The sequence below is a fragment of the Aulonocara sp. 'chitande type north' Nkhata Bay genome, linkage group LG13, assembly GCF_057382095.1.
Source record: "Aulonocara sp. 'chitande type north' Nkhata Bay isolate Kocher_YH1m ecotype deep benthic linkage group LG13, A_spYH_male_GT1.1, whole genome shotgun sequence".
In the NCBI taxonomy this organism is placed as follows: domain Eukaryota; kingdom Metazoa; phylum Chordata; class Actinopteri; order Cichliformes; family Cichlidae; genus Aulonocara; species Aulonocara sp. 'chitande type north' Nkhata Bay.
In genome coordinates, this window is record NC_141356.1 from 9,701,925 (window position 1) to 9,716,672 (window position 14,748).

The 14,748-nt window shown below is 44.3% G+C and overlaps 1 long non-coding RNA gene across 1 annotated transcript in view; it reads left to right on the forward strand.

Annotated features, from left to right (window-relative positions):
* Positions 1-12,054, forward strand: part of LOC147315662 (uncharacterized) — a 36,330-nt gene extending 24,276 nt beyond the window's left edge. The window contains exon 4 of the long non-coding RNA XR_015124317.1: positions 11,596-12,054. This is a non-coding gene — a long non-coding RNA (uncharacterized LOC147315662). The remainder of the gene's footprint in view (positions 1-11,595) is intronic.
* Positions 12,055-14,748: the final 2,694 nt, after the last annotated feature.

Here is a 14,748-nt window from a genome sequence, read left to right on the forward strand (position 1 = left end):
AACAAATTCTCGCATCCCAGGATGATGTTTCTGACAGTAAGCAGCTTAATGCGTATATGTTTATTTACATACATTTTTCTTGGTTTAAAAAAAGAAAAAAGAAGTGAAGTTCAAGCTGCGGCTAAACTAAGCAGCTGCTGTCATAAGCCATCAAATTCTAATAAGGCATAACCTGGTCCTGGGTGGGCGAGGGAAGCCGCTGTTTTTCTGCTATTTCCATTTATAGACTGCACCAACAAGCCCCCTGGGAGACTGCTTGCCATGACTCATGTCTCCAGTGCTTCTGTTTCAGACTGAGCACTCCACCCCCCCGTCCTCTTCCTCCTCCCCCTCCCCTACCCCAATCTAATCTCTGACCATCCCTAACTCTAACTTGCTTTATATTTGTCTTGTTTTTCTTATTTTCATTGGGTTTTTTTCCCCCTGTTTTTCTATTTTTCATTCATGCAACATAAACCTTTACAGAGGGCATTAAGAAAAAAAAGCGGGAGGAGGGAAAGGTCAGACCAGCCAGCCGCTGTAGCTGGTGATGAAAGCGATAAGCCGGGCTGAATCAGTCCCATGTAAATAGCAGCTACAGTACAGACGGCGGCCATTTCCCAGAACTGTTGTTGTGGTGAAACGGCAGCGTCAATATGGGGGGATGTCTCTGCCTTTCCCAGCACAGCAGCCTGCAGGCTTTTCACCGTCACGTGGTGCGCTTGTCCTCTCCCTCCCCTTCTTCTTCTCCTCTCTCTTTGGTTATATTCCAGTCACGGTGCACCCCCCCTCACCCGCTACCCCTCACCCCACCCCAACCTCCACCCACCACCCCCCCTCCACCCCACCCTGCCCCACCCCTGCGCGCTCTGTCAGGTCACCCGCCTTGTTTGTTCAGATGGAACAGAAGAGGAAATGAAAGCTCAGAGTCCGCTGTTAACCCATGCCTGCTCTGCTTGCCGCATGCAATTCCTGCTATTTTTCTCTCCGTGTCGTTTTCCTGCTCTGATGATGGCTTGTAACTATATCCGGATATACATTTGTTCCGTTCTAGCACAGAGTGGGGGGGAAAATAGCCTGCGTAAAGGATTCAGCTAAAAATACAGACAAATCTCAGCTGCTCCAAATACAATATGGGAACGACGGGTGGGGTGGGGGGGGGGATTTCACCATGGTTGAGTATGATAACTACTTAATGTGCAGCTTGGGATATTCATGCATGTGTGACTACTCTGGAAAAAGTGCTGCATCAGTGTCTTGCTGAAGATAAAGCCAGACTCTCCCTCCTTTATTTCTATTGTGAACTTTCACACTCTCTTAAATACATAGGGCCTGCTGTGTTTGTACACTGTGCAAACAACACTGCGCGCATATGTGGGCGCATATGTGAGCTTGCGCTCATGCTCATGTTTATCTTCCAGTCTGCCACGTTCTTGCTTGGTTACTATGCAACCAGGTCAGAACAACACGGACACCACAGTAGCTGAATGGCCATTTTGGGTAAAAGCTCTCTGCAATAATAAACAGCTTCTGGCACTGAGAGGTTGTTTCCCAGCTGCAGATCGGTGCCAAAATACAGAATTAACTGCAATACCATTTACTGCTGTGGAAAAACATCAGCCGTCCAAACCCACATACCTTCGGAGCCTTTGAACAGCTTGTAATCCCTCAGCAGCTAGATGACTCTCAAAAACACGCCAGCTCGGGCGGCTGCCAAAGAAATTACTGCACAGTTATAGTGTTACATTTGTATAAACTAAAGTGTTCACTCCTCGCTCTGTCTGAGAGAATTTTTTCAGGGGGACAGGGAAATAATTTCGTGAGTTTAAAATGTGGCTTTTTTTCTCTCTCTCTTTTTTTTTGTTTATCTCAACTTGGCCACCGCTGGCTATTGTGCTTGCTAGGAGCCCTGAGATGTCTTTACATGGGGAAGATAAGCTTTAAAAGCAAAAAACAGCTGCCTTGGATTTTTACAATGTTGGAGCAGGAATGCTTCGTGCTTATTTTGAATTGGCTCCAAAAGATATTTGGAGCGATTTGAAGGGAGATCAACTGAACTTTACCCTCTCTCAGAGGAAGGCAAGGAAAAAAAAGAAAAAGACTGTTCCTGCCAAAATCTGTGAGGCTCAAATAAATTTGGAATTAGACAAAGTGCAACTATGCAGTCATACATTACAATCCTGCGGCTCACTCATTTATTTAAGTGTTTCATCCTAATCCAGCAGCTCTGCTCTGCCACTTATCTCTTATTGACTTGAATCAATGAAAGCACACGCGGGTACAGCTTGTGCAAACTGTCAAGGCTACGGTTTGTGCTGAGTTGTGACTGTAGGGTCTGTGCTGTGTTAGCCTTGCGCTGACATGTCATCATCATGGCCTCCATGACCACTATGGCAGGTTTCTTGAAATCACTGGGAACACTTTTTTTCCTCCTTTTTTTCCTGGCTGCGGGCCATGTTAAACAGATCGCTCACAGAGTAGTGTTTTGCAGCTGAAAAAAATAAACGGGATAAGCCGGACAGTAAACAGTGGAGGGAGGGCAGATCTCTCGTGGACGGCAGTGTTTGTGCAGGTCTGCCGCCCTGCTGTCAGCAAGTGCTCCAGCACATGTACTGTAATGTACACAAGGTCAAGAAGACGCACGGTGCTAGCCTTTCACACGCACTTACGCATGAGCCCCCCGCAAAATGGACAAAACCACACATTATATCACATTATGTTGCTTAAAACTGTATTGCACGAATAAGACTGAGGACGGTAGAAGGCTTTCAGGAAGTTTCACGTGTTAGTTAACCCTCATCCTTTTTTTGCTCTATATTTGAAACTGGGTGTTAATGAGGTTTGGACCCAACTAAAAAACAACAACCCAAAAACAAAGAATTCTGCAAGCTTGCCCCCATAAAGCATACCTGTATATATTGTTTTTGGGTTGGTTTTTTTTGCTTAAAATGAGACTTTAGCCTCACAATTGAGCCCATAAACGCATCAGGAAAGTGTTTACTGAGGTCAGCGACACGGGAGCAGAGGGTCGTCTTCTCATATGACCGAATGCCGTCTCGCAAACAGGGGAGTCGTCCTTCCTGCTGGCCATTTGAAAAAAATGCAACTTTAAGTCACTGGTACATCATAATGATATCACGCAGTCAGAGGGCAGTTATCATAACTTATAACCAATAACTACAAAAGAGAAAAGCCTCCAGCCCAGCTCTACTGACAAATACACTATATAGACAAAAGTATTTGACCGCACCTTCTTAATTATTGTTTTTCTCAGCTTTGGCCTGTGAAGAGAAATCGTATTGCTTCAACTCACCGAGACATTCTGGACAATTTTATTTTTCCAACTTTGTGGGAACAGTTTTGGGAAGGCCTTTTTTCTGTTCCAGCATGACTGTTCTGGAAGAGAAAGCATGTCCATAAAGACGTGGTTGGATGAGTTTGGTGTAGAAGAATTTGAGTGGTCCGCACAGAGCCCTGACCTCAACCCCATCAAACACCTCTGGGATGAACTAGAGCAGGGATTGCAAGCGTCTAATGACAGTGTCTGAGCTTGCAAATGCACTTCTGGATGAATGAGCGAAAAAAACATCCACACACACTGTTACAGCTGCAAAGGGGTGGGGGGCAGTTTACAGTGCACTGACGTAATGAAGGTTCCTGTAGATATCACATGTGTGTGGAAAAAGGCTTTTTTCTACTTGGTGTACATCAGAGTTCATTTTTTGTTTAACCAAATTAATTCTAACACGTTGAGTCATTAGCTTAAAATTTGCTGGTAGGCATTTTATTTTTACGTTTACTTTAGAGAGAGCTACAGGCTAGCAGTCGCTCGTTGTTTACAGTCTTTATGCTAAGCTAGGCATGCTAACTCTAGATAAGAAAGTTTATTATCCTTGGTAAAATACATAACGGGTTTTTTACTGATAAACCAAAAGCTTGAGTGTCTCCTGCTGTTTTAACAGCACTCTACTGCACACTTTGAGTTATGCTGTAACTATATTTTTCCTTTTCGCTGTTGCTTGTACATACAGTGCACTTTAGATAGCTTAAAACAGCAACATGTGATGATCATGTGCCCACTTTCAGATTCTTGTACACAGTTCAGCTGAAATAATAAGGGGACCGAGGGCACTGGGCTCCAGTTGAACTCATTTCAAGATAATTTTTTGCCCTAAGCTTTAGTAATAGATTTTAATTGCTGGTGTTGTGACTTTTTTTTTGGCATCTCCTTTTTATTGTTGCTTTTGAGGTGGCAGCTGCTAAATTGTAAGTTACCCGAGTATTTGAAAAGCCAAACGCTGTACAGAATGGGTGGGTCAGAGGCCATAATCCAGCCTGGGGACACAGAGGAGCTACCTTTGTTATTTGTGGATTTATACATGATGCTCTTGTGCTTTTGGCTTTATCCTTAGTATCCACCCCCCTACCCCCCTTTCTTTGTGATCCGTGGGCCTGAGCTGTTGTGACTGGGCCACTCTGACAGATAGACTGTGATGAGAGTCAAGGCTGAAAGCCAGGCTCTGTGACTACAGGGCCAGGCCAGGCCAGGCCAGGAATGACGCAGGCTTGGGAAACAGAGAGCACTGTGGACAGCACTGGCCCCGGCCCTGGGGCCCCCCCAGCCCCTCCTGTGCCTCCGAGCACTTCCTGCCTCTGTCATTCTACCAGCAAATCCAATCCCTGATCAAAGGCCAAGAAGAAAAAAGGGGAAGAGAAGAGAGAAGAGACGGAGAAGTGAAAAGGGCGAGGGAGATTGATGTGTACGTTGGGGGGAAAAGGGAGAAAACAACAAGCCGCTCTTTATCTGACGGGGGAGGCAGCTGCTCGGACCGGGGCACCTGTGTGCCTGCTGCCTCCCAGGCCGACGCCAAGCTCCGCCCTGGTGCTCGCTGGTGCCAGACCCATGAAAAGGGTTGCCACAGCAACACCCCCAGCCCACAGTCTGAAATAAACAACCTTTCAACCTCATCTGAGGAGGGTAACCTTTAGATGATCTGTGGCCAGTCTGAGATTGCGCTGGCACCACCGACATGACTAATTAGACCTCTGCCAGATTCACGTTGTACCTGTTTTTATGTGCAAATATCTGTTTGTGTAAAATTAAAGTTAGAAGTGTTCAGCTTCTGAAGGCAAAGGAGCAGACCCACCTGTTCAAACCTGCCTGAGGCTTCAGTGAAAATCCTCCAGGACTCAGGCAGTACCATCGTTTCGGGGCAATTACCCGGGCCAGATTAAAAATCAACTATCATTGAGCAGATATCCTGCCTCTTTCTCCCAGCACGGTGGGGAAATCTTATTACACCTGACCACGCGGGGTAGGGACAGTGGAACCCTTTCCTTGGGATTGGATGTGTCCTCTCTGTTTAGAGTCTACACACACACGCATTCACCGGTGTAGAGGACAAGGCTCGTGCTCCTAAGCAGAAGTGACATCCCATTCATTTGAGCTGGTCAGGGTCTGATGTCCCCCATCTTATCTTACAAGGCTTAGCGCTGTGAAATGACATTGGCCTGGCTCCAGCAAAGAGCAGTGGCTACCATCTCCGAAGCCGGCTCCCTCTGCACCACTTGCATACACACACTTGCTCTCAAAGAGCAACGCTCTGCAGTCTGTCTGCAGCTTAATGCTGCGTTATGGTTAAATGCTGCCATTCAGGATCATTTCACAGCTGTTAATGTTCCAAAGCGGTCACTGTCTGTCACTGCTAAAAATATCCCTGACAAGAGCTCACTAATTGGTGTCAAATGCGAAGCTGAACTTGTCAAGTAATATGAGCTGATTGCTGCATAGATTGGTGCTATGAAATTGGACAAGTACACTTCAAATGCTAACTTGATAAAGTCTGGACTGTGAATATGGAACTGGCTGACATGGCATGAAAAATATTTTCGCCCCCCAAAAAATCCCCGGAGAAATTGACCCGAATACATTCTGGGGTTTGTTTTTTTTTGGCTCTCGTCATTTGTGGCCACCTGAATGCGCCGATGCATCTGGGGGCTGAGGAGATCGCTGTCATGGTGAACCCAGTGGTAAAAATAGCAGGTGACATTTTAACAATATGCTGTGTGTTTAGTCATCAGCAGCATCACGCCGTGCTGTTTCGAGGTAACAAATGAAATACTGTCAATGCAGCTGCCATTTGTGTCGGGAGCGTTATTTGCCCGGCTCGTCCGCATCGCTTCCTTTGAAGGTTTTATTCCCCCCCCCCTTTATTTTAATCTCGCCCGTTATGACAGCAGCGCTCCCGTCCCCGAGTTTCCGTGCAGGGTGGGTTCACAGGGATGAGCGGAGTGTGGGAAGGTGGATTGATTGATGCCGGCGAGCTCGAGGCTCTGGTACAGCGAGCGTGAGGCGCCGCGAGAGGATAGAGGTGGCGAATGATAAACGAATGGGTGATGAAACGAGGCCTTTGAAGAGAAACAGTTTCTTACCTCAGTGTTTCATTATTTACTTTTCGTTTTTTTGTGTTGAGGCCAAAGAGGAAAAAAAAGGTAGCACTCTAACAAAAACATAGGTAGGATTTCTCATTTTGTCCTTTACTTCTAATGTTTTGACACTGAAGAAAACATCCACGTGACGGTGAATGTTTGACAGTGTTTGTCTTATTTTGCATTCATTCTCCTGATTGCTGAATAAATCAGCCTGGGCATTGCTTGTGCTTTGCTCTGCGTACTCCATTAATATTCCAATCATCTCCTATATCAGATAAAGGGGGGGCAGACTCCTCTTCATCTCTCAAAACACCAGCTGTGCAAGGCTGTGAGACATCCACGCATGCACATAGAGCTGTAAACAAAGCACTGCAGACAGATTCATACATGCAGGCAAGCTTATATAATTGTGGCGTTTGCAGGCATCTACATCAATACTGCATAGCGTTCATCCTGCATGATTTATCGAATGCACATACTCTTTTTTCCTTAAAAGAATTTACCACTCTAAAACTAAGGCACCTGAATAAGATAAGATAAGATAAGATAAGATAAGATAAGATAACCTTTATTAGTCCCACACGTGGGAAATTTGTTTTGTCACAGCAGGAAGTGGACAGTGCAAAAGTTATGACGCAAAAATTAGAATACAATAAGAATAAATACAGTACACAGCTGTACAGAATAGAATAAAATAATATACTATATACAGTAGAATAAAATAGAATAAAAATATACAATAAGATAAAAATAGAATACGAATGCTATATACAACTGAGTAAAAATACAACGATGCCAGAAAAGATTATTGCACTTAGTGTTATTGCACATGTGTGGATGTGTGTGTTTGTTCAGTTAAAGTCTTTGTTGTGGAGTCTGACAGCAGTGGGGAGGAAAGACCTGCGAAATCTCTCCGTCCCACACCGTGGGTGCCGCAGTCTCCCACTGAAGGAGCTGCTCAGTGCTGTCACAGTCTGCTGCATGGGGTGGGAGATGTTGTCCAACAGGGATGACAGCTTAGCCGCCATTCTCCTGTCACTCACCACCTCCACTGGGTCCAGAGGGCATCCTAGAACAGAGCTGGCCCTTCGGATCACCCTGTTCAGAATACTGTTAGGGGAAAAAAACATGGAGGTTGTGAGCACCTAGATGGGCAGATATCACTTTGTGCAGACTGAAGGGTGTTGATATGCTGCTGGCAGTCCCTCCTTTCATATCCTACTCATCCTCCACCATCCTCCCACCACTCCTCTGTGTCACTCATGCTCCACACTTTCCTGCAGTTTTCCCCTCCACACACATGGAAAAAAAGCAGTAGTTTTCCTCCCTGCCCCTGGGCTTAGCCTGTTCCCTGTCCACTAAGCGATTAGTCACTCAGACATTGAGTGGACCGAGAGTCTGGAAGCTCCTGATAGAGGACCGCTTGCAGCCCAAGTGACAAACTCAAGGACGTTTTAGTGTTGTTGTTGCTTTCTTTTGTTGTTTCACTTGTTTATGGGGAAAGACTGCATGAGAGGTGCCCAGCTCCTGGGGGCCGAGTCGGGCAGCGAGCCGTGGTAATTACAAGCCACTTGTCACAGTGCTTTCTCTCTCTGCCCTGACCATCACCAGTTAAAAGCCAACAGCTTGTGTGCTATCTTCGTAATGATTCACCCATCAGTTCACATGAACACAGCACTCTCCTGTCTCCCCCGCGCACAAGCGCTCTCTCCATGCTCCTGCGTGAGTTCACCAGCAGCCCTGCTGAATTTAAATGCAAGGATGTGGCGTTGTATTCGCATCTCAGCATTGCCGTAAAATAGCGTGCTCCATTTCCCCCCTGAGTCTTGCACTCCGGTGCCTCATTTAGTTATATTTAGTCTCAACTAAGATGAACGCCAAACTCGAACCCGTCAGCGTGCATCTCAAACACACGCGAGGTAAATTGGTGAGGTTGCTGAGCAATACAGTGGGTTACCTTGTTTCCCAGGAAACAACAAAATCCAATTAAAGGAGCACATGAACCATAGCAACATGTGGTAAACACAGCATGGCACTGCCGCGAGGTTGTTATTCAATCATCAGAAGTAAAACAAACAATTACTGCAGAATGACCCTAATACAGAAACAAATGAGAATTTATGCATGAGGAAACGTGGGTTGGGAATGGAAGTGATTCATCCCTCACAGACGTCTGCAAGAGATCCTTATTCACAAGAATAATGATAATGCTGATGAGACAAGCATTGTGGGGAATTTATTATTTCGCTGTCTAAATGTCTTTCATGTTCGGGACAAAGCATTTCCAGAGGTTTTGCATTTCAAAGAGACTTGGCGGCATTGTTGTTATTAGGATTGATGCAAGAATGTTACCAATGCTAATTAACCAGCGCTAATTGTGTGATTGAATAAATTATAATCAGACGGGCAGCTTTTTAAAGTTGATTAATATTTCATAATGCCTCATCTGTTTTTGCTCTGTGATTTTTTTTTTTCTGTAATCAAAATGTTGTTAACATCTGGGGCCGAACTGGTTGCTGCTGATGTGTAGAACATGCTCCACCTGCATTTGTAGCTGATAGGAGTTCGCATATTCCCACCTCTGATATTACAGTGTGTGTGTGTATATATATATATATATATATATATATATATATGGAGATCTCCCTTGCAGGTAGATGAGCATTGTCATCACACGCTGTAGTGCTGATGAGGTATCCATATAAATAGGATTCATTGTAATTTTATGGCAGAATCACATTTCAAAGCTGGCTCCCTCTCTCAGTTTCCATAGCAACAGTCTAACAGAGCTGGGGGTTGGATGAATGGATGGGTGGACAGACAGAGCGTTTACTACAGATGCTACACTTTAGTTTAATCCCTTTCACTTAGCATTCATGAGCTACATTTAAACACTTAATTAATGATAAATAAACACGATAAAGGCGCAAACAGATCTATGAACAGTTCATCTATTTGCCTGGTGTGGATGTATGATTATACATTATGATAATCCCGAGCTAAATTACACCCTGTGTGAATTATCCCTGTGACAGGTGTCCTAGCTTTTGGGAAAATAAATGAAGGTGAAATATCGGCTGTCACATTCTGTATGATGATATCACTGTGGTTAGCTACTGATAGAGGTGGTCAGATCAATCTAAATATTGACACTAGAATGGATCAGTACTAGAATGTAGGATCTATGCTTTTTTCCTATCCTCTAAATTCAGTGTGTAGCCCACTGAATTGTGTTAAATAACTTTTTTTAAGTGTGGAGAGTGAAAAAAATACACCTCAAACATGCACTGTGTGTGTTTTTTTGTGTTAATTATTGTGAAATGTAAAAATCAAAGTGATTTAGTGGTCATTAAAATCGGAATCTGCAATACTGGCCTTGAAATCCACTGAGAAACACTGGAATCCAATGGCCAATTCTTCCAGTCTAGCTAGTAAATATCTGGATCAGGACTTCCTGTGGCGTCTACCGGCCATTGTTTTGCCTTATTTGTGTCGTCATGGACAACATTACATGTTACTGAAACAGCTGGGAAGTGCTTTATATCATACTATTCAAAACATATTTACAGTTGCATGAAACAGCATGAATCATATTTATGCTACATAAGGGGATTTCAAGTTCTGCCCATTTGAAACTCCCGAGGCAAGTCTTGGAAAAAAAAATATGCAGAAAACACTGATGAGCCAATATCCTGTTGAACTGCTGCGCATTCATCATGTCATGACGCCCTTTACATATTTTCCCTTTTTGGCTGAAAGCATCATTTGTGAGTTAGCAGCAGATGGCCTGTGTGTGTCTCTACAGCTGACTCACAGTAACTGGTTGCTGAGGCTCTGCTCTCCACTACAGCCTGTTAATCATGCTATTCTGAGGCGTTCCTGCCTTTCCCCCCACCCCGATGAACGTCATTTAGCCGGATGGCAACAAGAAGATTGAATCTTGTGTGCGCAGAAATGTTGCACAAAGAAAGAAATTGCCTGTGTGCAGCAGAGCCGATGCTGGGAGAGGGGTGATTGAGTCGTCCTTGTGATTGGAACCTCGCCTCCCGTCCTTTCGCCCTTCGTCTCGAGACTGGTTGTGGCTTGTAACCATGGCGACAGCTGGTCTTGTTACCTGCTTAGAGGGAGGGGGGGGGAGCTCGTGACTTTGAAGCTTGGGTTACTAGTCTCTGTGGATGGAGTGAGGACTGAGCAGGGCGGGGTGGGACTTTGCACAAAGACCACACTGTTCTCTTCACATCCATTCACTGCTTGGACAGCCACAGAAGGAAACGGGATCAATAGCATGAAGTAGTTGATTAGAGTAACTCAATATTACGAGTTAGGTTTCCAGAGATGCTTTTAGAACAGCCATATCAGTCCCTCCCCGTCTATCTCTCATCGTTGCCAAGCTCCACACACCATGAATAAACTGTTAAACGATGGGCTGACTTCATCACTCCTGACGCGGATCCTGGTGACACGTATTTACCTTAACCTCATGCTGCAATCACATAGCTTAGACTAAAGGGGAGCAATGGAGTTTAATGTGCTTTCCCCAGAGATCTGAAGCAGGTTTCATTAATCTTGCACACAGAAATTACTGCGTGTAGCAGTCGTCAAACAAACCATCTTTGAAGCTCTTTGGTGTAAGTTTTCTCTCATTAGGCTCCATAATTTGTCACTCATCCTTCACTGGATGTGCAGTATGTACCTCGCCCTGACTAGTCTGACTTCAAGGCCCCCTCCAGTCTTTATTTACACACCGACTTATTATTGGGAGGCTGCTTTACACAGAGAAGCAATTAATTTTTGACTAATGATGTGCCAGTTGCTTGACAACAGCAATTACATCTTAATGAGTGAAAAGCTTAGTGTCAAATGATTGAGATGCAGCTGGATTGGTGCTAAATATCTTTTAAGCCCAGAGAAAAGGCCGATATGACAACATGTGTGGGCTAAATACACATTTTCATCTTCAAACATTATCCTGTAGAGTGTGATTCATGTTGGGGGTGGGGGGGAACTGAAGTCTGTATTCAGTGAATTTTCACAAGGAACTTGAAGGGCCCTATTTAAAAGCTAAGGACCGAAGGGCAGCAGGCAGAGCAGAATCTTTGAAGATGCACTTTTCTGAGCTTTGCAAATATGCGAGTTAAACTGCCAGAGGCCCACTTTTGTATTTTCTGTGTGGTTTACTTTCAGCAGAGTGAGGCGAAGTCAACACCGAAACTGTACATTCACTCAGCGCCGAGCAGCTGCACAAACGGCCTCGGGTCTCCCATAGAAACGGGCCGACGCATTCCGGAGACGCATCAATGGGATTTGTTGTTGTGATGGAGCGAGGCAGGCAGCGGCCAGATTTGGAATGACTGTTGCCATGGAGACCACTCCAGTGGGCCAAAAGCAGCTGTAGACAGTCAGCTGATGCCCTTTGGGTAAATCCATTCAAACACGATTTGCTTCCTTATTTATTTATTTTCACTTTCGACTGAAGAGAGAGCCTTCTCTGGGTGCACAAATTGCCTCCGCCATTTTGTGTCCACCGAGCGTGTGCAGGCAGACAGCTGTTTGCATCACACTTTACTTGATTTGTTATTTTTATGTATGCAGATATATAATTAGCTATAATAGATGACTCTACAAGTGAGTATATGTATATATATATATAATAGTTTTCATGTTCTTAAATATGAGTCTTATTTTATATAACTAAAATAAATATAAATATTTGGTGTTACAAGCACTCTGGGTGTTTTTATCTAATATATCATGAAACTGACTTGACACGTAAGTGACAATGACTGTAATCAATGATCATACTGACTGACTCATTTTATGTGGGCCCATTTTCAGCAGCCTACCTACCGCAGCTTAATGATGAAAAGGCTGCATGTTGTTGGCACAGCTGAAAAGCTGTTGCAATGGTTAAAAAAGCAATAAATTTAGCTATACTATGTCAATACTCACAGGTCAGCCAGAGGTCTGAGGTCTGCTTGCGGCACTTTGTATCTGACTCCTGCTCCCACTGCAGCATCTCAAAGTCCCACCATGGCCTCCCAGCCATAGCCCCAAATAAAATTAAACTGCCAACCATTCCCATGCCGTGCTATATATATATATTTGCTCTGTTGTGTGATAATCTGATTGTGAAAGGCAACATTTCACGAAGCAGCCAGGTCAGGTACTATGAAACATTTTCGCAAACTACAGAGAGGAGCTTGCTCGGTTGTGCACTGGGTCGAACTCACGTTTTATTAAAACTTTCCACATTTTGGCAGGTTTCATTCGACTGTTTCAGACATTTAGCCGACCCCCTTCAGTTTAATCAGCGGTTTATTGTCACAGTGTGTTGAATGCGGGGGTGAGGACAATGCAGAAAGACTGAATAAACAAAAGATGATTATTTGTCCAACACTGTCCACATCATGAAGGACAAACAAAAAACAAAAGAAAAAAAACTCTCAAACAAGCACACAAATACAAGAATGACGACCGAGGCAGGACTATTTATACACATGGGATGATTAGGGAAGTGGAGACAGCTGGAGCAAAGTAGACACAGGTGTATACAATCAAAACAATGAAACAGGGGAGGCAGCAGGGGGCCACCGAACATAGTAAAACAGGAAAGGAATACAGAAGTACAGATTCATGAACAAACTTGACAGAGGAGATGATGCAGGAAACACTCATCCTAATAGTGTTCATCTGAAAACTGTCATTCTACAGTAATAGTGAAACTAGGACCACTTAAAAATATACTAACCACAAAAGCCACAAATCCCACACACCGTGTCATTTGTGAAAAATGGGCCTTTTAACACCTACATAGCTGTTCCGTTAATCATGTGATTTATTGTTAATGATTAAAGCATTTCCAATCAATTTCTGTGTATTTAATGGAAGCATATGTGAAAAGACGTTTCAAAGTTTCCCCCAAGCAGCCGCGTATTTGAAGATTTCCCTATCTGTGGAACGCTGTAGCTAACATTACTACTTTTATTGCCTCTGGAAAAGAGAGGCCCTCAGTTTCTTAGCCTTCTTCCTTATGTTACACTCTGTCTTAATGCATTCAGCATGTCACCGTGTGAGTCACATGTTCCGTGTGTTATGTGTCGGTCAAACAAGCCGATGTCTGTGTGAGCGGCGGTGAGCTGGACCTGTTTGTGCAGATAGTGTGGCCCAGCACGTCAAAGAGGACAATGTGATCTTTTCTGGTGCGGAAGAGAGTGTGAAACACTATCTGTAGCTTAAACGGAGAGAGATAAAGAGTCGTGTATCACTTCTGCTGCTCTCCTGCAGGAGACAACAGTGGGCGTGGGTCATCGCTCAGTTTCCATTTGCTGTTATGTGCAAGTCATCAATGATATTCTTACACCATGTGAGCCAACTCGGGCTTATTATGAGGGTATATCATGCTACAACTGACAGGGGAGCAACGTTACGTAGTCGCACGGCTCACTTGCGCTTTATTTCAGGGCTAGTCAGTCGCGGCCAGAATACCATGGTTTCACATAATGACTCCAGGTGATTACAGTAAACAAAGGAGGAAGATCTTGCTGAGCTTGTTTGATAGCTGGGAAGTTTACAAATTGGCTTAAAGCCAGTGAAACTCAAATCTCACACATTATCTGTCATGATCGCTGGCACATTTTCAACAGCCATGGGAACAGGAGTGCCCATGTATGACTTTGGTTTAGCTTGAAATGGAAATGAATGGTATTTCTATGCAAATTTGGTGGCGAGGGGGGAGTTTTTGCATTTTTTTTTTTTTAAAGAACACCTAAACTTACGGTCAAAAGAAAAACTTTGATAACTAGTTGAGGTGGGTGTAAGCTTGTGTGCGCCCAGTGACGGTTATTTGCACAGCGCCTTATTTGGCTCACCTTACCTGGTTGCACCAGTAAACGTGGGAAAAAATGCAGTTCCTCCACTGTACTTGTTTTCCTTTGTGTTGGAGGCGTGGCCTGGCCATTATGTGAAGCGCTGCCACCCCTTCTTATGACAGGCACGCCTCCTAGGTGTCACCTTCCCAGATCATCATGTTGATACAGTAATGGGGAAAGACTCCAAACAAACTGAAGCTCGAGTGACCTCATTTGCCTCAGGAGGTTCACAGCATCCAGGTATGGGTTCACTTTACATCCGTCACAGTGCTCTGAAACTATAATTAGTGCTAAAGATAGACAAAGTAGTGCTGGTCCACCTTCGCTCTAACAGGAACTATTAGAAGCTCATTGCTAAAACTCTAAAGTATAACATAAACATTAATTTGGAAGAACAGCAAGTCAACAATACCTGCACTTAAACACAAAGACTGTTCAGCTTAAGCCTGTCTGAGGCCCAGAATGTGAA